General features: G+C 39.5%; 1 long non-coding RNA gene across 1 annotated transcript; it reads right to left on the bottom strand.

Moving 5' to 3' along the window:
- Nucleotides 1-21,901: 21,901 nt before the first annotated feature.
- On the bottom strand, nt 21,902-23,961 carry LOC140929368 (uncharacterized). The gene is made up of 3 exons (XR_012164720.1): nt 23,795-23,961; nt 23,638-23,700; nt 21,902-22,692 (listed from the first exon to the last, which is right to left on the bottom strand). It is a non-coding gene; the product is annotated as an uncharacterized lncRNA (long non-coding RNA).
- Nucleotides 23,962-25,327: the final 1,366 nt, after the last annotated feature.

Below are 25,327 nucleotides of genomic sequence, written 5' to 3'. Positions count from 1 at the left end.
ATAAAGGTAGGGCGGTGAAACGAGCGCGTCCGAGCAAAAAGGTGTGATGCAGTGGACTGGGACTCTGCTTAGAAATGTCGCTTGCTTTCGACTTCGGTCAGGGCTTGCGATGTGGTTTGTACATGAAACACTGTCGCTGAATTATGGCAGCTTGATTTGTTTTCTTGCACTTCTTCCTCGTTCCTTTGTGCTGGTACGCTGTCCCCGAGAGGCAAATATTGCTATTTTTTGCGGGAGGTTTAGTTGAATTGGAGTAGACAAACATCTTTTTCAAAGGGTTTCTTTTATTACTTCCATGACTCAACCACTGAATTATATTTTCGTTTTGCTACTCGCCAATGTCGATGTTATTCCAAAACAAAAACAGCTAAGTACTGTCTAAAACACGAAGGAAAATGTCATCCATGGCAAAACTGAAAGACAGCAGATCGTGTTTCATAACTAGATGACGTGTATTTTGCTGAATGCGTGCAGCTCGCGCAAGGTGAAATTATGCTAATTTCAATCACCATCATCCTTCTTTTTAATTTTGAAAAAAACATCTCATACGTCTTTCTTTTTCTTCGAAACTTCAAAATTAGTTTCCCCTCAGTTTTCACTGTTTACCTTGTTTTGTTTTAGAGAGAAAAACGGAGGAAAAACCTTACAACTAACCTCAATAAATTTTGTTTACATGCGGTTGCCGGATTTGCAACGCATTGCGCGAATCGCCATGGCGCGTTGCACCCGAGAAGCAAAGTTTGAAGAAGTACAACGCCACTATATCAATATATATCAATCTAATTTTTTGTTATGTTATACAAAATTTATCCCCCTTTAACATATGTAAAAATTGAGGTTAAGAAGTGTTAAGCTTTTGCAAACGAAACGGTCAAAGACGATTAGGTGATATTTAGTGGAAGGAGGAGGTATTCAACACTTTCAAATTAAACTCAAATTTTGGCATTATACGACCAACAAGTTTGACTTATAGGCACACAGATACAAACATATGAAACTGTTTATTGATAATATTATGAAACGAATTTATCTATTTAACATTGTAGCCTGAAATTACAGAAAGAAAATAGGATTTCCGGTTTGCAAAAACGAAAATTTCGCCGGCCTTCAAGCGCACCGGAAGCGCGGAAGGAGCGCTCGTGCCAGTCCTACTCCGCATCACACATTAAATGAAGAGCGGAGCGCTCGTTTCACCGCCCAACCTTTATCCGCCCTGCTGAAGACCTAACAGACCAGACGAACTTACTGATGTCGTTTCTCTGTTCATTACAGTCTGTTTCTACTGACGTGGATAGCCTCTTTGCGTTTATGTTGTCTGTTCTCTATATATGAATACAACAACAACAACACTTTATTCCGTTTTTAAAAGAACAATACTCTACTAAGTTGCGTAAAGAAATTATGACGGAAACTTACCGCGTTCTTCCATTAATAGAACATGATCTTGCCACCTGATATTCACTTTGGACTCCTGAAAACAAAAATAATTCTTTTTCACTACGTAAAAGGGACTTGTCCTCTTCACATTGCAAGTTAACAGCTTGGCTCGGATTTCCGTGGGCCGTGAATGATCCAATAGAAGCCTTCTCTCAAGTTAACATATCCATTATATGATGTTCAACGTCAAATTTAGAATAAGAATACTATTAGGTTAATAACAATGACAACACAATAACTGACCGAAGATTCTGACCTCCTAGTTGTTTACCACTTACATGCATGGGCAAACCGATCGGTCCATGATTTGGGCAAATGGTACCCAAAATTCAGGACTGGTAAATTTTGCCTCGGAATTAATTTTACCGTTATTTTGTTCAAATCAGTACCATTTACCGAAAAACGATCACGAAGGCCTGAAATTGATATCAAAGAAGGCTCTGAAGAAATGGAACACAAATTTCCGTTATTTGGAATATTCCGTCCGGAAAAACAGGGGTGTTTTCCATTCAACCAAAACTTTAGAAAATTTGGAAACAGCATCAAATGGAACAGAAATTTCCCAGAAACGTTTCCTGAAATTCTGGAAACTTTTGAATTCCGAAAAGCGAAGCGTTCAAATGAAATTTCTAGAAATTCCGGCCGGGAACAAAGTTGAATGAAAACTGGCAAACTTTCCGGAACAAAAATTTGAAAATTTGGGCATACGTCGCAAGGCTCTCCTGTAAACAGCCCTTGGTACCCCTATCGAAGCCGCTATCGGTCATTTTATGAGCTTGCAGTAACCTGCCCAGTCCATGATCTGAATGATGTAAGCAAGGTAGACCACACCAATCGAGGAAACGTCCCCTATTCTTTGCGCTTTTTTTGGGCTCTCAGCAGTGGTTTTTTTCTGGGTTTTTTTCTGCAATTGGAGTTTTAAAGCGATAGAAATGTTTTTTTTTGTCGTTTTTACAACAACAGCAAGAAATCTTTTATTTTTTCTTGTTTGTAGCCATTTAATTATCGTCGGGGATATTACCTGAAAGGATAAATCATTGCTGCCATTTAATGCACTGCTTGCCTCGGTGCATGCTTTAAGAAGCACGAAAATGGCTGTTAGTAGCATCTACCGAAGAAAGGAAATTAAGCAATGCAAGTTAGTTGACGTTAAACATATTGCTTATCGACGTTTAAACGTTCCTCTGGAGTGTTGAACTGAGTATTGATCTGATAAACAACGTCGGATGGCGGATAAATGGAGTCTGGATTAAAAGTTTCAATGAGACTGGTACCCAGGGAATCTTGCGAGAGGAAAACACAAACACGTTAAAATATGCCATTTCCGTGTTCGGAAAACTCTCACTTTCGAATGAAAGTGAGTTTTACTTGCATGAGAATAAAAAAACCATTTTCATATGAATGGTTTCGCACTCACTTTAAAACAGAGGTTTGACGCGTCTCAGAAATGGCCAATTCTTAGGGCTAATGTTTGTATGAGGTTTATATATCGAAGGGCGGACCTTAACGCTACTGGTGCAAGGATGGTAACATATATGAATAGAAAGAATAAATTACTTGAATAAAAAGCGTTCAAATCATGTTCAACTTCAAGCCAAATTCCAGGCAACTTGTACTGTACATAGGAAAACCGAGAGCGCACTTTAAGTAGAGGTGGAAAGCGACAGTCTGTCTGACTGTCTGATTGAATGCACCTATATGCAAAACAAGAACGATATAGGAACTTTTACCGCTGAAACCCCGCGTTTTTGAAGTTTTCTGTTTGTGCCCACTTCTCAAGCATTAATGTTCAAGTTGTTATCTTTTCCGCTTTCAGAATGGGGAAAATAATTTTCAGTTGAAGATGTGAATAATGACCTCAATCACGCTCAGTGAATACTATATAGCATCCTGGCTATATGTGCAGATTGAGTGATTTACTATTAAAGCATTATTGTTGTTTTAGTCCAAAACAATAGTTATAACACACTGCTGCTTTCTGGAGTCAATTGTTGTGACGTTTTTCCTTGTAATGTAGATTTTTGATAAACAAAGCGAGGCAGTCAGTCGGGCTAGGAGAAAAGGCGCGACGAAAGTTTTCAAGCAAGGGCGGAAGAGCCCCTGGGTGCCGACTCTCACCGGACCATTTCCAAAAGGTGAAGCGAATGCTGCGTCCTGATTGGGCACAAAAAATGGTTTGTATTATTGTGCCCAATCGGCGAACAGTTTCTCCTGAGTTCTTTTCGTGAGTTCGTACAAGACGGCTGTTATCTCGCGACAGTTGCCCCGGGTTCGTTCACTTAGCTATCCTAACCAGAAACGAAGGAACTACCGGAAGAGTCGAAAACCGTTTGGGATGATATCAGCAGCAGGGGCAATTCAATTTGCACTGAGAAAATTCTGTTTCTGACGGATCACAATGTATCGTAGATAATAGGAAGTTTAAGATGCAGCGGCGACGAGAAAGTAAAAAAGTCAATAGCTTGACAAGGCAAAACAACAACTTTGCACATGCATCACGCTTTTTTGTACATTTCTTTGCCGTCACTGCACGACTACCACGTGAAAATGTCTAATTTCACGTTTTGTGAAGGACGTAAACAAGCAAGGACAAAATTTTCTCTATCTTTATGAACTTGGATATGGTTTATAGAAATTCACAGCTGAATTCAGCTCAGGAAGAGTACGCTTACATTTGACAAAGTAAGCGAGTTGGAATAATCACGACAGAGACTGAAAAAGTTTGAATTCCCTTTTCATGCGACGTTTTCGTGGCTGTCAGCTGTCGTGGCATCTTAAACTCCCCAGTATTTAGTACGAAGGCGTGATCGATGCAAGCGTGAATACCTGTCGTGTAAGCTCAAGCATGTATTTTTGGAAAAGCGTATTTAGTTTTTGGGTAGACAGCATATTGAAATGGAGAGTTTATATCAAACTGAAAGTTTCCTGACTACGTGCATTTCTTCGGTGCATGAGCCAGACAAGCCGTGATCAAGTCAATAGCCGTCGTGTAAGCACTCACGGAAAGAACTCAGGAGATGCTTTTCCCCCTATCGGCTCAATAATATAAGGGTCCTGAAGGGGTAAAATGGGAACTGGGATTGGCCGGTTTTTGCCCTGGGAAAAGGGGATTTAAGCCACTGGGACTGGGATTTGGTCACTGGGAATGGGAATAAAATGTCAAAAATGGGAATGGCATAAATAGTTTGGAACCATGACCAGTCGAGGCATCACTTATTTCCTGGAGTTAAGAAACGTCAGAAAATTGCTAATGCACCTTTTTCTAGTCAATTTTTAGCATTTTTATCTAGGTTTCCCCCGAATGGCCCCGATTTGCGGTCAACGATGTTTGTGTACAGCGGTACGTGTAAAACCAAAAGTCTACATGGCATGTGTATGATACAAACAACATGGCGGGAGCTACGGCGGGAGCAGAATTGACGACTCGCACTGTTGTCGTAGAAATTAAGTACTTTTGAACTAAAAATGTAGTTATACACACAGAAAGCTGCAAATTGAATTTACCATTGGATTGTTCAACAACTCAGATGAAGAAAAATAGAGTCTCCCAACAACGAACGGGTAGACAGCTTTAGTGTGAGTGACGGTGACAGTGACTCTGAAGAAGAGGTAGACAGCGCTCTTGAAACAATGAACATGATCCGTCCGACTAGACTGGGAAGAGTAAGAACACTTACAAGTCGGATGGCAGATTTCCTGCAGGCAGGAATGGCAGGAATGTGAAGTGGCAGGGACTAATCGCTAGAGACTCGCTACTTGAAAGTTTTATTACTGTCTGAAATGATCTTGTTATCTTCAGAACATCTTTGTAAATCCTTGTGAATTTTTGGGTCTTTGTTGGGTCGTATTTAGAAGCCGTAATTTTGCAGATGCAAAGCGAAAAGAGGTGTTATGTAAAACACTGGGATTTTTTCCAAATTCTGCTAGTGGGAATGGGATTTGAGCACTGGGAAGTGGGATTTCGAAAAAAAAAATGGGCTGGGAAATGGGACTGGTACCCCCCCTTCAGGACCCTCAATTTTTGGCCCAGGAAGGAGCCAGCATTCGCTTGACCGTTTGAAAATGGTTCGGTGAGAGTCGGTACACAGGGGCTTTTCCGCCTGTGCTTGAAAACTTTCGCCCCCCCTTTCTCCGAGCTCGACCGACTGCCCCTGGGTCTCCGAGGATGGAATCAGGTATGGTTTTTGAGGACTGACCGGCTAGGGGCGTGTATGAAAGTATTTATCGTTTCAATTCCAAATGAGTATTAAAAAAAGAGAAATATACAAATTCGAGATGGATTTAAAGTATTTTCTTTGTTGCTGTTCTAATCTAAGTGTAAATGATGGGATAAATTCCTTGAGAGTTATGTCTGAAAACGAGTCTGAAAAATGATATTTTTGGTCTGAAATAGGGTCAGGATTTAGAGAACTAGGCGGCACACCCCCACCAAGAATTACATACATTCCTACATTTAACATACACACATCCTTTATTTGATAAAGCGGGTTGAATAAATGGCAGCGATTGCTGATGCGGACCTGCTATCTACTTTACACTATAACTGAATTAACATCTAAAAATATATTCTAATATAAATAATTATAAATACAAATAATACATAAATAAATAGATAAGCTTAAAAATAGATATTGTTGGTTTTCATATGACGTTACTCAAATTCAAACTACAAAACTATCGATCCTACTGAGATTTTACTTTCATGGTGTATTAGAGCAGCTGAAAACTACAGGGGCACCCAACGGGAAATTTTGAGAAAAAGACCAAAAAAAAACAACAAAGCGTGAATAAAGTTTTCTGAGACTATTTTAAGCAATTTGGGAGATTGCTGGAAAAAAATTATTTGTTCCTCACTCCCAGCAAGACTGATGGAAGAGTTCCCAGCCAGCAACCTTACAACCTGCAACCTGACTTACTGGGCAGTTTCATAGGGCACAATTCAGATCTTGAGTGGTAAGTAACCCATACAAGTAACCCGTAGCAGCTATTCTAGACTTCAAATTCCCCTCTGACACCCTGAATTATCTTTTTCCCAGCAACACTTTCCTTCCAAGGACTATTATTTCTTTCACATCTCCCAGCCAGCAAAAATGTGCCTGAAGAACAGATATTTCGAGGAACAGATCCATTCGGTGCCCCTGAAACTAGTTTTCAAACAAATTTTCGTTTCAAAAGGGTTCTTGGTTTTTTAATAGAGTACGCTTGAATTTCTAAGCTTTCGCGTGACGCAGCATTTACATGACGGCCGAAAGAGCTGTCATAATAGGTTAAAAAAGCGACTTTTTTTCGGGGAATTTTGCTATCTAAACAGTTCAAGTATTAGAAAAAAGTATTACTTTAATGTTTACGAGTTCCTCCAGGAGTAAATTCACGCTTTTGTAGCAAAACTCCGTAACAGATGTTTCTTTTGGTTTCCGTCCGCCATGTTGGTGTTCATCCGGATGAGCACCATCAGCATGGCGTCTTCATACAAAGCTCTATAAATTTGGGTAAGTCATTTCTTCGGACACCTCGTATACGAATTATTCCTTCCACCCAAATCTTGCCGAGGGTCTTTGTATATTTACCTCCTTTCATTTCCCAGATTCTGGACTTTATCTGTCGAATGGTTTTGATTTTTATTTTGATCTATTTTGAATGGCGTGACACTGAAAACCAGCAACATAAATTGCAATTAAGTTAACTTAAACAATGCAAATGAAAGATAAAAGGGTGACTAATCAAAATGACTAGTAATAAACTAGATATTAATAATATATTAATTCATCACTATTATTAATGGTTGCAGAATTCCCTGGAGTACAGTACAGCGTTCATTTGAAGGACGAAACTTTCCTTAAATTGAGTTTCAACTCTGATTGCTCTTGTTAAGTTGAATGAACCGCCTAATATGCTTCGTTTGAATGCTCACAGCTTAAGATTGTAACAGACGCTATAAAGTAAAATTTTCACCTCATTGACCAGCATTATAGAGGACCGTAGAAAAGTTACTCATTCATCAGTGTCTCTGGGAAAATGCTTTGTGAACATTTTGATGAAATTACTTCGGTCAGGCCAGAATTGCCCCCAAGTAAAAAAACGTAATAAAAAAAACTGGGTGTTGATAAGACGGTCATGCAAACAGTATTTAAAAAGACGTTATGCTAACTAACAACTTTCAAAATAGAAGGTAGCTGATATAACGTACCTTTAGTTAGCAGGAACTATTTTCTGGGACTTCCTTAGCCTTTTTAACAGACTTACTTCAATAAGCGTGAGTCCTTTTATTCCAGTTGAAAGTAAGACAAATTATGCGAAAGTTAATTTCCTTTGTGGCTAAATCCAGTTGTGTCAATGCATGAGAAATCATGCGAAAATTAATTTCTTTGTAGCTTGCCCAAACATCACCTATTACTACTTTGTTTCAAACAATAAAAGCGATGCTATCTTGCACAGGTTATTAGTTTATCGGACTTCTTTCTGACGAAAATAATTACACCGCTAATTGTCAAGAACTATTAATCCTACGAGTGATAACGTGTTCTTTTTTTAATTTTCCTTCGGGCTATAAAAGATCATAGACACGATAGAGAACACCAACCTAGCAACCAGTTGTTTAACAAATTACAGAATTTTTTGTATTAAAATATATACAACTACATTTTTTCCTCTTATAGGATTATAGCTGCAACTGAAAACATCACCACAAAATGAAGAGGGGATCATGAAGATTAACTGTTAGTTCATAGGTCAAATATCTTAGGACTCGTCCATCAAGTCCGTAATCGTAATATCTGGTCGATAACTCTTATTTAAATATAGCATGCATTTAGGTACTTTAACTACACGATATTCGACCTGAAAATTGTTCGGTTAAAAAAAGCGTCTAAAAGTTTTTCCTTTCAAACATTTTACCGTCCAGAATTCTAGAATATTTGTATATTCTGTTAGAGAAATTGCGGTTAAATGAACTGTCTCTTAGGAAAGAAAAGTCTAAAGAAACAAAGCACATAGGAATAGCAATTTTAAGATGGTAGGTTTAATAATCTTCTTAAAACATGAAGAAAGGCTATGTACTGGGAGCATTCTGGTGCCTTTTCCTGGTCTATATCAGTGATTTTCAAGTATAATGGCAGCACTATTTCACTCTTTGCAGATGACTCATCATCAATCAATAACTGAGGCTCTTGCAAGACGGCTTAGTACTAACTCTCAGTTCATACGTAGCCTACGGGCAAACTCTCCCGGCGCCGTTCTCCTCGGGAGAGCTTGCTTGCAGGCTATTCACACCGCGAAAATATACCCTTTGCTCGTAGGGTAGGCTGCAGAAGAGTGCAGGTTATGTGATTAAATGTTGTATCAATCAGGCGTAGGCAAATAGGGGACGGAATCCTCATTAAAAAAACAAATTTATTATTATTGTTGGAACTTGGCATATATCGGAATTGAGCTATTAAATGCAAGTCCTCGTATAATTTTGGATCAAACTCAGGCATTTCATTATAGCCATCCAGGTTATAAGGTGCTGGTGAACTCTGGGTAGGGGAATTTTAGGCGGCAGCACCGCATTTGTGCAACGAGATCTCATTACAATTGCGTACGGCTATTGTCGGCTATTAGCCTGGGGACAAAGTCATATTTCCGGTCCTCGCTTCTCTCCACCCGAAAAGTAACGTCTGCGAACTCGAGCGGGTCAAAACGATTTCCGTGACGCAAAACCTTTTGTTTTGATGTTAACCAGTCAGTTCAAAGGATAGAATACAGCTCGAGTGACTCCTCGCGACCTCGCGCGCTGGCGTTTCTAGGATTTTGGCGAATGTTTCTAAATACGCTTTGAAACGTGAATTTCACGACTATAACAAGGTTTCCTGCGAAGTTAAATGCTGACTTCTTTGTGAAGCAAACTCAATAACAACAAACTACGAAATCAACAAACTGTCATTCAAAGTGGCGTGAGAGAAGGCTTGTGACGTGGCGACAGCTGATTGGTTATAGAACTAGCCACGAGGAAGAATTTTCCCGCCTTTTGTTTGGCAGCGCAGCAAGCGTTTCTTCAGAAGCAGACGCAAGTTTTTCTGCGCCTCCCCTCCCAACCCCCACCAAGGAAAAACTGATCTGTGAGAATTTTATCAGACCAAGAGTAATAGAAGAAAGGGCTCCAAGGACTTCATTAATTCGCACATTTTTAGAGTATATCGTTTGATTTTGCTGTTTTGAAAGTCTTGCATGCAAATTTTAGGGGTTGAAAAGTAGAATGTGGTCTTTAAGCTGCGGGCACCTTTACTGACGTGCGTCCAAGAAGTCAGAAGTATTTTTTGTTGGTTTTGTCATTTGCCCCTCTTTTTCGTATTTTTTCAAGAGAACTTTAGTTTTTTGAGGCCCTTGCTTATTCTGTATGTAAGTAATTTCTAATCACTATTAAATCAAAAATCGGAGTCGTACACGGAGTCATAAGGGCGCTGGAATCGGAGTCAGAAGATATTAGAACGTTTCCATTTCTTCCGACTCCGTTCACGTTCCGCTTATGATCTGGTGAAAACCAGATTGTTGAAGACGGAAGCAGAAGCAGAAGGATAAGCCAAACCCGATGCACGTTCTCACGCTTTGTGATTTGTTTGGTTCTTCCGCTTCTGCTTCCGACTCTGACAATCTGGTTTTCACTAGATTAAAAGCGGAACGTAAGCGGAATCGGAACGCTGTTTTCACTAGATCATAAGGTCTACGCTTTTGATTACGACTTCGACTCCGACTCCGACTCCGACTCCGACTCCGACTCCGACTCCGACTCTGTTGCTAGTGAAAAGCAACCTTAATTTTGAGACACTCACTAGAAAGCTTTTTAGCGCGGCAGTACTCGCAAGACCATTCAGGACGAAATTACTGTTTAGGGCATGCGGATTTTAAGACTGAACTGAAGAAGGCCTCGGAACGATTGCAAAATGACTAAGATATCTTGTTTAGTCCTAAATATAACTAAATTAAAGAAGAAAAACGTCATTGTCGCAAGCAGAAATTTCTATAGTATTACTTTGACTATGTGTTGTAGACATGACCTCTTTTCGGGGTGGAATCAGCTTGAACTTTACTCAGTTTGGTCTTTAAGTCCCAATAGTGATCAGCATGAATTTTCTCTTAACAATATCAAAACATTATCAAAAGAAAAGGTTAGGAGAAGTAATAAAGTGATGAACAACTGAGAAGTACTTTGATCTTTTATTAAGTTCTCTCAACTAATTCTATAAGGCAATGTATGGACACTAGTGTGGAGAATTTTTATTTGGATATCGGGGCTTAAAGGGTCAAGGGTAAATTTCTAATTGTCCGATGAGCATTCAAGTCCCCATCTCATAGTAGTTAACCCCTAGGGTTAATTTTACCCTTTAATTGCTTATCACTTAAAGAAAGGTTCTAAAATCTAGACTACACTTTCGATCTTTTAAACGTTGCGTTAAAAGTTGAATGGTGCTAGTGTTATTTTGTGATTTGTTGTAGTATAATGACGGGAACCCCCAGCCTTAACATGAATGGCCATCAGAAGACTTTTGGAAAAAGATGTACCCCAGTCTCCTTTCTCACTCATGAAATGAATCACAGACGCAAAAGCAACAGGTTGGTCACCAACTTTGGCAAAAGAAAATAGAGTATAGTATTTCTTGGGGAAAAAACCTGAAAAAAGAAACATTGCGTGTAAAAACGTATGATTTTTCTTCAGCTTTTCGAGAGTTCACTTAAAAACTGAAACTGAGGGCACAGGAAATGTGTTATGTAATATCCTCGTAGTTTCAGCTTAGCTTCCGCTTAGCAAGTTGTGAGAACATCGTTTCTCGGTCCCAGACCTCGTCTCCCCCCCCCCCCACCCCCACCTTGAACATAAATCTTACTAACCATAACAAGTTATTTCTGTGGTCTTAAGGCTCTTAGCTCACTTCATTTAAGAAGTGAGCTAAGTCATACCGAAACCGACGGTTCTCTTACAACGATGGCTTTTAGTTGTGGAAGTTACTGTCCGAACAATATTGCAACGGACTGCAATCCGTTTCGGAAATACCTCTGTATTTGGAAACGACCTGAAGTTTCCTTCATTATACGTTTTTTACCGTTCGGGAAGAGGTAGGTACAAAAGTCGGACCGGATCAACTCGGACCGCCAGTCCGGGTCGGATCAACTCGGATCGACTCGGACCAACTCGGATGAATAAAAAAATGGAAATAAAATAAAATTGGACTCGGATCAACTCGGATCATAAAAAAAACCAACTCGGATTATAAAAAGAAAAAGTACAAATACACTTCCAGTGAACATTTTCAACTTGGAAGGAGGAGAAATCATGCTCGCCCGGGACAACGAAAATTTTCGTACCCCGGGCGAGCATTGAACTCACGACCCTCCGAATACTACATGTTTATCGGACGTTCCAACCACTGAACCGGAGGGTCGCGAGTTCGATTCTTGCCCGGAGCATGGAAATTTCCTTTGTCCCGGGCAAGCATGGTTTCTCCTCCTTCCAGGTTGAAAATGTTCACTGGAAATGTATGTGTTCTGCTCACTAGTGTATCATTAAAATTAAGTTTCAGAAGTCCTGCAGAAAAAAAAAAAACAGGAACAAACAAACAAACACTCTTCGTAACTATCTAAATGCGATCAACAGACCAGGCTTTTGATGCTTTTCTCGTAAATAATTCAGTACACTTATTAATCAAAAATTATGCGCATAACTTAAGATCACGCTCACCTCAACTTCTTTGCTTTGTGACAAAAAGCTGCAATAAAATAAAAAAATAAGCAAATATATATTCTAGGCGACTGAAACTATCATTTTCTTAGAATGAAGCAAATTTATTGAGAAAGATGGTCGAGATTTTACCTTCCTCGAGGTCATCCATATCTGTGAAGCAGAGCGCGTCGTATAACGCAACCACAACCACGAGTTTATAACATGATCCGAGAGACACTGGCACTAGTAAAACAAAATGGCACCTGAAAGCCACGGAGAGAAAAAGGATGATCTGGCCTTTTTTACCCTCCGAATGGGTTAAACTTTCAGTTTTGCTTATTTAATTTAATTTTTTTGATTGCTCCAAGTTGATCCGAGTCCAATTTTTTTTTATTATTATTCGATCGGAGTTGGTCCGAGTCGATCCGAGTTGATCCGGTCTGAATGGACCTGCCTGTTCGGGAAGTCGATTTAATCGTGCATTTTGAAAAAACTTGCTGATTTTCGTACGTGGAGTTTATACAAGCCGGGAGAAAATGTGGATCTTTGAGATGTTTTCTACGCCGGCATATATTTTAAGCAAATATGGAGCTTGAGGCTTGGATCAAACCAGTCAACAGTAGACTGAGGTTCTGTCGTTGTATAGTCTTGTTTTCATTACGAACAGAAGTGGTTCGTTTTACTCAATCATCCTATTGGCTCATCAACTGTTAGCCTGTGCTAGGCGTTTAGAGAGTGGCAAGTGCCACTCTCCACTACCAGGCTCATCAACTCTTGTTTTCCTTTACCACTCGCACAGATTTCGGCAGAGACTCGCCTCAGTATTCACGACTCACCATTCTTCGCTGACATTCAAGACACCGTGGGAACATTTCCAGCGCCTCCTGATCCTACTGGTAAGGTTTCTTGTCTCCTAGCCCCTCCCCCCTCAGTTCCCTGCCTTCCCAATTACAGATGTAACAAAACCTATTGGCGATTAACTCCTTGAGCACTAATAAAAAGTTGTACATAAGTTCGTTGCAGTCAAACGTCAGTTTTCTTTGTGAGATTTCCTTCTTTTTAAATTATTGCGGTTTAGACGTGCAACAAGTTGCTGTTGTCACATCCCGTCCGTAATTTAGGCGAAAGAAATCGGACTTACACGATTATGTTTATTCATTAGTCTGTTTATAGACCAAAAAGGTACTCTACGTAGTACTATCCGGTATGAATATTAGACGGACCAGGCCATACTACTGGTACATATACAGAAACGAAAAGCATGTTATTAGTTAAAACAGTCACTGAGGAAGTTTAAAAGGAAAAGATCTTGTTCCGATGTAGACATTTTCTGGTGTTACCTAAAGTGGGCGTTGTTTGCACTTATTATTTAAACTTACTTCGTAAAACGAGGGGGCATAACATTAAGGAAGAATAAATGTTCCAGGGCCGAGTTGTTCGAAACTGGGTTAAGTTGACCCAGGGTTAGTGCGAGATTTGAATTCAGATTTGAAAGCTTAAAAAGCATTTCGGTTTTAATTCTTTTTGTCTACAAGCTGATTATTGGAAGTAAAAATAACAGAGAAAATCATCCGAGAAAATGCTTTTGAAAACAAGAAAAAGAAACCGGGGTTAATTTTAACCCCGGGTTAAGCTCTAATCGGCCTTCGAACAACTGGGCCCAGAAGTCTATCAGTCTGAAATCGATGGTTTCCTTTATACCATCATGTGACGTGGGATCCGTATTTCTTCTTTTAGCTGATCCAGTGTTAGCACTGCCGTCCATTCTTACAGCGCATGGATCCAGTCACGGTCTGACAGCTGCTGCACCCTTCAATGGTAACCCCCTTCATAACGTTCAGTATCCACAGCATTACCCCTCCCCTGATATCTACACCTACCACCACAGTGCCCTGTCCACCATCTTTACACCTGCAGGATCCATGGGTAACGATTCCTATCTTTTCAGAGGTTCTGGCCTGTCTACAGTCACACAGTACGAACCCGAGATGGGTTGTTTGTCTGTTAAGATTGTATTCTCGAAATTGTTATTAAACATTGGCTAGGATTTATATTTGTCGAGAGAGATTTCATGGGGCAGGCGGCTTCTCAGTAATCAATTTTGTTAATAGTTATTGAAATTCGCTGGACTATAAAGATGTTAGAACTCGACGTACAACCTTGTAACTAACCTCTCTATTAGGCTAAAAACTCTACCGGTAAGGCGGACACCGGGTGATGGTCTGTTCTCTGCAGTTTTCCAATCATTCTACTGTAACTAAACTCTATATACTAGTAAGACAGGGACACCACTCTGAGACGGACAATTGGAGTTGGTATCCATCTCAGAGAGAGTTAACTTTAGACAGAAAGGGTCATGCTCAGTATATCCAAAGAGTCAGCTGATTATTTCCCAGATCATACACTTAGTTGAGTGATCTTAAAACAGTCAAATGATTGTTAGCAGGAGATCACACGTTTACTTTGGTTCCTTACCGATATTGATTATTCTTCCTTTGGTCAATTGTTTAGAGGGACACTCTCCCCAGTACTCAGGACGTGCCGTCACACGATCCTAGAACAGCGAGACCAGTTCCAGTACCTCTCCATTCTGCTGGTAAGGTTTCCATCCATGGTGCAACTAAAACAAAATTCTGCAATTTAAAAGGCTAGTAACGCCGTGACTGACTTGAGCACCAATAAGAGAATGTACAGGACTTTACGTAGTGTTGCAACTTGTATTAAACGGTCCTGTCGTGCTTACTACAATAGACCAATTCGGCTAACTCAATGTTGTACCCAATTCAAACCACTTGGGAATAAAACGTTTTGTTTCAGGAATTTCCATATCATTTAAATGTGAATGCCACCTTATAATGCAAATACAGTGCACAAAGAATCTTAACCCCGAGAGATCTGAATTGGGTACAACATTGCGTTAGCCGAATAGGTCTATACACAGATACAGGCCCGGTTCTTTTTTAATAGTTGGATAGCGCTATCCACCAGAAAAATCACTAACCAGAGGATAAGTATTTGAGAAACCGACACCTTTATGCATTAGATAGTGAGATACCAAGTGAATAGCACTATTTACCTTTTGAACCACTGGGGCTGAAGGCACTTTTCTTCTACAAGTCTGTCTTCTAATATCTCCAAACTGGACATTTTCTTGTGTATGCTCAATTCAAGTGGCCGTTGCTTTAATTACTAATATTGTTAAATAATCTAAGAAGGCGTACAATGCTAGAAAAGGAGAAATCTGCTTGGAGACCATGAGTGTGACACCTGTCGCGTTTACACTGCACCTTTATGTAAACCTGTGGGATCTTAATTTTTATTTTTTTTTGTCTCTAGGAGCTCCCATTCCTGCGTCCCATTTCTCCAGCCACAGCCTGGCACCCTTCAGTAAACATCCTCACCGTTACAGAGTGTTGGAATCACCATTGCAGGCATGGCAACCGCGAAGTACATTTCCAGGGTACCCGTATCCCCGCAGTTCTGGCATTTCTACAGTTGCTCTCCCTCCAGTTCACTCTGGATATCTTCCCTTGCGTGGAATGCAGGATCCACCACAACAGAGAGTTCAGCCCAAAATACAATGCCGGGTGATTTGAATCCCGAAGGTCCCGCAGTTACTTTCGCGCAAGAAATCCTGGGATTTCTTCCCCCACATGGAATGCAAGGAGTGCGTCTTCATGGAGTGCAACCGCAAATCACGATGTCAGATGATCCATATTTCATTGGTCCTGGCGTATCAACCCATACCCTCTCGACAGTTAATTTGGAAAGTCCCCTCCCTCATGAAACGCTGAGATCCCCGCAGTATGGATTTCATCCGCAAGGTGCAAGCCCAAGTTATCCTTATCTTCAATTTAGTAATCCTGTTACTTCTTCAGTGACACACATGCCAGTGATCCCCGGAAACCGCATGAGAGCCCCACTGCAGGCGCAGCCGCCAAGTACAAGTCCAGGTGATTCGTATATTAGTGGTCCTGTTACGTCTTCAGTCACGCACCCGCCAGTGATCCCCAGATATTCATACCCGTACGGAAACCGCATGAGAGCCCCACTGCAGGCACCAGAGCTGCAAAGTGCAAGTCCAGGTGATCCGCATCTTAGTGGTCCTGTTACGTCTTCAGTCACGCACCCGCCATTAATCCCCGGATATTCCTACATGTACGGAAACCACATGAGAGCAGCACTGCAGGCACCGCAGCCACAAGGTTTAAGTCCAGGTGATCTGCACTTTTGTGGTCCTAATACATCTTCAGTCACGCAGACGCCAGTAATCCCCGGATATTCTTACCCGTACGGAAACCGCATGAGAGCCCCGCTGCAGGCGCCGCAACGGCAAAGTGCAAGTCCAGGTGATTCGTTTATAACTGATCCTGTTACGTCTTCAGTCACGCATCCGTCAGTAATCCCCGGATATTCCTGCCCGCATGGAAACCGCACGTAAGCCCCACTGCAGGCACCGCAGCCACAAAGTACAAGTCCAGGTGATTCGTTGTCTTCCGTCATACACCCGCCAGTAGTTTCCGCTTTCTTTTTCCGCGAGGAATACTAAGTTCGCCACCGTCTGGTATGCAGAGAGGAAGTTCAAATTTCTTATCGTGTGAAATTGTATACCATTTTAAGCTTAATTTGTGCTGCAGTTATTTTTGAAATATGTTTTTACCACTTTTTGCCGAAAAATCTGTAATTCTTCAGTACAATTTGGCAGCAAACTCAACACAGTCGTTTGGATGAATCCAACGTAAGTTTCATAAGCAAGAATATTTTAGTGTACAAATTCCAAAAAATGTAAAATATGTATAAATTCTCATTTTTTCCCAGGTGTGGATTTCTTGTGTATTTATTATTGTATATAGTATTTATTAAGTTTAGCGGCTTTCAAGTGAAAACTCCTCGTAAAACCTTGATTTGTCACTCTCATCGTCTCTGCGAAGTGCTAAGAAAATGTATTGTAAGGAGTACTTCCAGCGTTCCCTGAAATTACTGAAAAAGTTTATCAAGCTTTGTAATAGTAAGAAATCTACAAAAGTAGAATTCTTTGGTCTTCTTTCCTTCAACACCAGTGCAGTCTCGCGCGCAAAGCTCTTCTGGAGCACGCTGTACCACCCACTGCACCCTTTACATATCGTTCAAAACTTATTTCCATCTGCCAAACTGACGTTGACAGATTAATGATTATCAGATCAATCTGCTTGTCTGCAACCATGAAAACAAAGTTCAAGATCTCTGACTTTCCTATCACATGCTCACGAGCAGTATGCCACTATGATATGATATAATTATGACAGTAAATAGATTTCCATATGTGAATAATAACTATTATCCCCAAGTGGCATACTGCTCGTGAGCATGTGATAGGAAAGTCAGAGACCTTGAATATATCATCGAGCGAGAGGGTTGTCATTGCAGTTGAAAATTGGATGGTGAGGTGTTCTCGAACTAACGGGCTTATTTCGTCTCAGAACGAGAACCTTTGAAGCTAAAACGGCCAAGCGGTTTCTGCAGATGCTGTGTTTTGTTTTCTTAATATTTTTGTCGAAAATGAACGGACAAATGCAGAGTAAGTTGAATAAATAGAATATATTTAATTTCAACGCGCATGTAGCAGAAAGTTGGTTGTATTAAAGCGCTAACTGTGTTCACCGTAGTTGCCCGATTACTCATTTTCTTCCAACAATGCTTTGGGTAAGAACAACGTTTCAGTTAAGAGATAGTTTGTCAGCTCTCTTTCGCTATTTGTGCGTTTACGTTCACAAATGTGTTAGCCTATCATTTTAGCATTAAATTTACTCAACCTTTTGTGGAGCGATTTCTACGGTCACGATTGCCTTCAAACTTGCAGACATAAAACTAGAGAGCTCTGAGGCTTATTTGCTGAAGTTAGGGAAAAATCTGTCGTGGGATTTCGAAGTTATTTTCATTTTTCGTAAAAATGAGGTTTTAAACATATGCCGATACCTCAAAAGTTTTTATACCTATAAGAAAATAAATAACATTTTCTTAAAGTTCCATCATTATTAAGGATGCAAAAAATCGTAGAAATCGGTTGAATCTTTTATTCTGAAAAACGCGAATCAAAAACATAACCAACACGCATATAAATAGGAACGGGCCACCTTAAATTGTGATGGTTTTATTTCTATAGTTATGCATAATTTTTCTCGAGTCCACAGCATGTTTAACGGAAAGAAGCTCAATATTTTGAGAACAATAAGCAGGTTGTTACGTTAACGAAGTGTATTTTGTACACACATGTTTCTAATCACCGGTAAATGAAATCCCAGTCAATAAAACAGAAAAAAAAAACAGAAAAAAACAAACACCTCGAACGTTTGACATTAGAGGCCAAGCCAACCAGTGGTCGCAAAAAATACTTTCTCCTCTGACTGAAAATAATGTGGTTCAGTCTTGGTTTACTAAAGTAATACCATCATCTTTGTGAAGAAACGGAGGACCGATGGGAAACTGGGACAGTGACTGCATAATATTTGGCAAGTTAAGAATTGCGCCTGCGTTATCCTGTCGGTTACGGCAGAAGCGGATGTAGCATGAGTGACATGCGTAAATCATCAAAATCATTCCAAGAACGATGGCTCCACCGATGATTCCATCTACAAAATCATCATCACCGTCTGTGGTTTGGCGAATTTGCGGTGTTTTGGTGGGTGGAGAGGTGGGTGTTGCGTTGACTGCGCCTGTGGAAAATATGAGCGAAAGGGGCTCCAGTGAGTTCAATACGCGCGCGCAGCTCTGTTCGTATGTGTACATTCTCGTCCTCAGGGCCCGTCGGTTTTTTTTAATGGTCCTCGTAAGCCAACCGATGGGGTAGTGACGAGAATGGCCGATGTGTACGAGCGCCGAGGCGCTTGCAGAATATTGCATTTTTTGCAAAATCACGCAAAATTTTACAATATTTAGTTTAGGCAAATACTTGTTCTTAACAAGAGATCCAAATTACAATTATTGCAATTGTATCATTGTTTAAATGTAAGTACCATCGTTTTTAGGCATTTCAGCGAAAATTAGTAGGTTCTTAAATTGCCCTTTTCTTCTTTTATTATTATTATTATTATTATTATTATTATTATTATTATTATTATTATTATTATTATTATTATTATTATTATTATTATTATTATTAATTAGTGCAGAAATTCCAAAACTCAGACCGAAAAAATAAGGTACGAAACGAATATTTCGTCCGAATCACTCGGACTTCATCAGCGTTGAGAGGACTTTAAATTGCTGGTAGGTCCAGTCCCTCATCCATTTTCAGGGGGGTTTTCCTTGATTAATAGCAATGGCCTCTGCTCTTGATGGTGTTTTTTTCGTCAGATAGAACTTTTACATCGGATGGGTTGATGTTGTGACCTGTGGTCTGGCAATGCTCGAAAAAGGCAGATTATCAGGGGACTGATGTTCTTTGATCCGCGTACAAGGGAAGGACCTGGCTGTTTGGCCAATGAATGCAATTGTCCGATGTCCGAACAACCCTTCCTGAATAGATATGAGCGCCTGGACCTACCACCAATTCAGTACAGACCTACGCGCAAAAAAGAGCAAAAGCGAAATTTTGCCTTAAAACTCGATCTGCTTTTGACAAGCTCTATTTTGGTATTTTTGTGGCCAAAAGAGCTAGAGGGACTAGATTGATTATTTTAGTTTGTCGCCTGAGTTGAAGTAACTGTTGACTTAAAAAACAAATACAGAACTATTGTGGCTACATCAAGGTGTCAGTCTATTATGTGCTCCAAAGAGAAGACGTAGCACTTAACTCCATGAATCAACTTACATACTGAGTTCTCGAGTTTCACTCATAACGGTTCTATTCTTTTCACTGCTGTTTCAGGACAGAAAAAACACCCAAAAAAGCTGGGCAAATCTTACAAAGGTATAATTACTTTTGCAAACGGACCTTATTTTGTTTCAAAGAAGTTAGAAAAATCTATTCTGCACCGAACATGAATGAAGTTTTCGATTCATTTCTTTGTCCTGTCACTTATTAGGTAAAAAAAATCACGCAATGTTTTTTAAAAAGCTGTCACTTCCTCGAGTGGACTTTTTGATAATTAATATAGAATAACAACGGGAGTCTAAACCAAAATAAGATGACCATTTTTCAAGTCGACAGGTTTATAAGTGAACAAAAATACTAACAGTAGTGAAAACAAGAAATAAATGTTTGTAAATTGTGTTTTTTTTTCTAATCCGAAAAAAAAAATTTCCCAATAAACAAAAACAAACTTCAAACACTTCATCGTCCCAGCACTTCAAAATCAATCATTGTAAATGAATAAAAATGTTACAGCACGCACCACTTTTATCGGCGCTAATCCCTGGTAGCTCTACCATTTGCAGAGTAAAACTCGCTCCATTTACCAGCAAAGACAAGAATCCTTTAACGAACTTATTCATGGTAAAAGAAATTATTCTTTTCTGCTGATAAGGACAACGCAGTTAGTTCCAACACGTTTGGCATCAACTGATTGACTGTGAGTCATTCAAATATCCGATCAAATTTCAAATTACCGTGGTACAGTGTATACTAAAAATGAATATTCTTTAAAACGCTCATGTTACTTATCCCAGTAAAGAGGAGGGGGAAGGGGGAGGAGAGGTGGGGACACCCAATAGATCTCATTATCAGTATCCCATATTAAGTTGTGACCCAGTATTTGGGTGAAATTTTTTGCTCAGTATTCCAGGTTTTCCCCAGTTTTCTCCATTTCGAAACCCAGAAGTATCTCCATGTTCTATTCATAAGCATTAAGAAAGGAAAATGTAATAGTATTGCAAGCGTAATGGACAAAAAACAACAAAAAACCTTTGAAAGAGACACAACATGGCAGGATGCAAGAACCCTGAGTATAAATGCTGAGTTTATAGGCTGCCTCAATACTACGATTCAGACTGACAGAGTTTACATGTCTCCCCATTGCTGTACTATATTTGTACAAGGTGAGACACACAAAAGAAAATCAAATCAGCTTGCCCAAACTGCAAGAAATTAATTAACTCAGTTTACTAGCCTCTGGTGGGGCTCCAAGAAGCTAGCGCAAACTGTATTCAGTCTGTTATTTTTCTTAACAAGCCACGAAACTTTGCTTTGGGCTACTTGTAAAGAAAAAAACACAAAAGCCCAACTAATGTTTTGCCAGCCCTTCATTGTGGAAGAATTTTTAATTGGTTAAAGTTGACATGTTGAAATGATTGCTAGGAACATGTTAACAAATTAAAGAACTCTGGGTATAAGTTTGCAAAGTGAATTCAGTTAATTTCCGCTTGTTGTAGTAAACTGATTACCTTTCTTTGGCTCCTCAGTTATCGTAGAGACTACAATAACATTTTCCGTAGATTAAACCCCAAAGAAGTTACTCAGTGTCAATCAACATATTGAAGTGTATTCCAAGTTGTTCTTTTTCTTTGTCAAAATCAATTTTGCATCAATGGACTGCCACATCATTAAGAATTAAGGATCAATAACATTCAATTTATGTTTATTTTTTGCGGTGAAGATCGCTAGACTGCAAGATAACTGTCAATCATATTAAGCCAAGTCCTTCACACAACAACAGAGCTGTGTTCCAGCAGTGCCAGATGACCCCTGCTGGTGACGTAAGCTATTCACGAAAGAAACATGCTATGCTCCCCGAATTTTGTAGTTTCAGAACTTTAGGGATCACTATGATTAAAGATTACAGTTGCTGTTGTTTGCAAGAAATATCAGGCAAAAATGTTGTGATATTATTTCAGCGGAATGTAATATTACTACCCCAGGAATTGACTCAACAGTGCAAGAACATTGCTGAACATCCAACAACTAGCATTACTAGGGTCTGATAAAACTAGCTTTTTACCAAATATTTTTGGTATTTGTTGCTGACCAACAATAATTTTTGTTACTCAAAATTATTGGAATGGGCTTTCTTCTGAGCACGTATCGGTATAAGTAGATCTGTTGAAATTAACAGACTATAAAGATGACATGCTTCAAATTTTAAGTGCAGTATTAACAATGGTAATACTGTAAATGTAATATTTCAGACTTTCATATTAGTTACCATTTTCATACTAAGTAATCACAAAAAGAAATCCAATTTCTAGTGACAAAAATTGTTCATTTTTAATTGTGACTCGTACTAGTTACGGGTAAGTATGATTCATGACAATGCTCCTCATTTTACCCATTTTAGCAGTGCAAAACATGCTAATATTCCAGCAGTCTGATAGTAATCCCCTTGGCATGACTTTAAAGGTACTCAGAATGTTCTGGTGTTATTTGTACTGTTGACAAAAATTGTCATAAAAATGTCAAAGAGAGTACTTTGACAATCACACATGTCATCTAGAAAGACTAATGCTTCAGAAGGTAATTTGTAAATGGGTTATCATCTGAATGCCAACATCTCTTTATCTTACTGGAATTGTAAATGAATGAGGCATCTCTGATGTTTGACTCTGTTGATAAATCCTAGTGCTTATTCCTGTTTTTCTAAACACAAATCTTGTAATGTCTTTCTCCTTCTTTTTGCATCCTATTGGTTTCTCCTTCTTTTTCTTAAATCCTGTAATAAAAAAGGGAACAATATTTATAAAAGAAAAACTGTTGCATGAGTAAGACCTTGTCTCCTTTGGAGACATCATGTTCTTAGTATCATAATTATTACATGCAGCCTTGCCTGTCATCCCAGGGGATATAGTCAGGTATAAAACAAACAATATTAAATAAATATTATTGCAATAAAGTGTGGATCAGAATTGGCAAGTAGCCCGTGTAGCAACCATTTCGGCCGTAGTTATTACTCATCCACTCGAGTTATGTGAAAACTCTTGCACACGTGCAATAACTTGCGTGGAAATGGTTACTACCCGGGCTAACTAAGGAGTCAATAATTATTGTGATCAGAGATGGTACACGTGATTGGTAGTTGGGCCAGTATACTGCCACTCTCCCTGTACTTTTATATGTATGAATTTGGTGAGGTTTTACTCTCAGACCTGTTGCTTATACCTAATACCTGCACAGAGATAGTTACTTATGACTCCATACAAATCCTCTAAAACTGGCTTTTGAAGGATTTGCGTGCAGTTGTCAGAACATAAGGATGCTAGTATCTCACCGTCAATTGGTGCAAACACACTGATTTTTGGTACAGAAGCATTTAGAGGATGACAACAAACCCCATAATTTCACAAATATACTCATTTCTGTTATGTCACAGTTTGTTACTCAATTCAGTCAGGACTGAGCTGGATGAACAACAACTCAATTTATTCATCATTATTAATTTTTATAAACATATTTATTGACTGATTTATCATTCACTCCCCTGATAATGTTCATAATCAAAATTTTAAAACCTCTTTTTCTAAAAATTCTACTTCAAATATTACCAAATGGCAAAACCAGAGAATTTCGTCCTCGCACTCAAAGTTAGAATTACATAACACATCTCCCCTCAACTAATGAAGTGAAATGGATATCACATAAAAAAGACTTTAATATATACCTCCTCTTTTAAACACCTATTCAATGCTCTTTTGACGTCGCCTAGGAATTTCCCAACGGGATGCTGTAAAGAAAGGCGAAAAAAAAATTGTATACAGCACAAGGACATGGCCAAGAAGGCACGCACGTGTTTACAACACAACACGTTAATTACTAACCTGTTCGTGACAGCGATACAATTGCTGTATAATTTCTAGGCAGTCGCCATGAAGATGAGGCGCTAAAGAGGGATGCATAGCTTGCGAGAATTATCCTTTAACATTTAAATTTTCTCGTCACATACAGTCATAGCCTTTCAACAGCTAAATTGTACCTCTTTGCAAGTTGAAACTCTGAACGGAGCGTTTAGCAACCACGCCTTCTGAGTATCTTTTGTTTTTCAGGGTATATAAGCTACTACGAAAAATGACCTACATTATTTGAACCCGGCTTCCGGTCCCTTTTCCGGGTCGCACTAACCGGATTTTCTAACTTTCTTTTAGAATCCCGTTTAGTATTAAACTTGGTAAGTGATATAAAACTTAAGTGCCATAAAAATAGTATTTAGTATATGGTGTATATTTTTACTCATTTCGCGCATGATTTTACGGTTGAAGAATTTACGGGCGAGGTCCGAATCTACAGTCTTGTGATCTACCTCGGTCTGTCCTCGTGACAGGGTTTTCCCAGGAAAACGGGCACCAGTTACCTGTTATATCGGGAAACATTCATGTTAAACTGGCTAGTTCCGGCGTGGGTCGGTTCCAGATATCGACAATGTTATTTGGAGGGAGTTCGTTGACTCGATCTGTTACTAATGGATGGTCGGCTGTTCTTGTGGTTGTCAATTTGGCTTTTTGGTGGGTATATCTCATTTGTGGGCTGATTACTTATGTGCATGTATTTTGATAAGCCACGGTTAAAAGGGATAAATGCTTCAAGAGGCCAAGCGGCGTTAATTTGCAAAGACCGCAATACCGCAGCAGGTGAAATTCATAAAACGGCAAACTGATCCTTACTGCAAGGCGAGGAAGAAGTAAACAAAAGAATAAAACAGAAAATATATATTTAAACGAACCATCCTGCGGGCTCGTAGAAAACGGGAGAGCACCGTTACGCTACGCCAGAACAAAAATCTCAGTTTTTTGTTCAATTTTCCTTTTGTTTGTTTGTTTATTTTTTTTTCTATTTTGTTTTTTTAGAGTGGGGGAGAGGGGCCTGGGGAGACTGAGAGATTTCTTTTTGTTTTTATTTTATATTTTTTAAAGTACGTTTGGGGGGGGGGGGGGAGGGTGGGTAACGCTTCAACGGAAGTAAAAAACCCTTCATCAAATAAACGCCGAGTCTTTATAAGAGGAAGTTTTGATTGCCCCACAGACATTTAAGTGTGGTATGACAAACTCATATAAGAAGTAAGGCAAAAGACAGGACTGTAAAAAAAATTGGAATAAAAACTATCTTGAAAACAAAGTACGCCCGAATAAACTTCAGACTCCAACAACCGCAGGGTCCAGCAAGCTAAGATGAAAATATAGCAAAGGGGGGAGGGGGAGGGGGAGGGGGGCTTAAAATGAAACTATAAATAGTCTGAATGTCTTCGACGCTAGTACCCAGGCCTTGCATAAGAGATGGACTCTCTGGGATGATGGACTGCGGTATACAATATACCGTCACATATTAAAAAGGTAAAATAAAGCCTTTATCAGTCTTTT

Source organism: Porites lutea, chromosome 3 (assembly GCF_958299795.1).
Source record: "Porites lutea chromosome 3, jaPorLute2.1, whole genome shotgun sequence".
NCBI classification, from domain to species: Eukaryota; Metazoa; Cnidaria; class Anthozoa; order Scleractinia; family Poritidae; genus Porites; species Porites lutea.
Note: the sequence above shows the minus strand (reverse complement) of the source record. Positions and strands in the feature narration are given on the sequence as shown.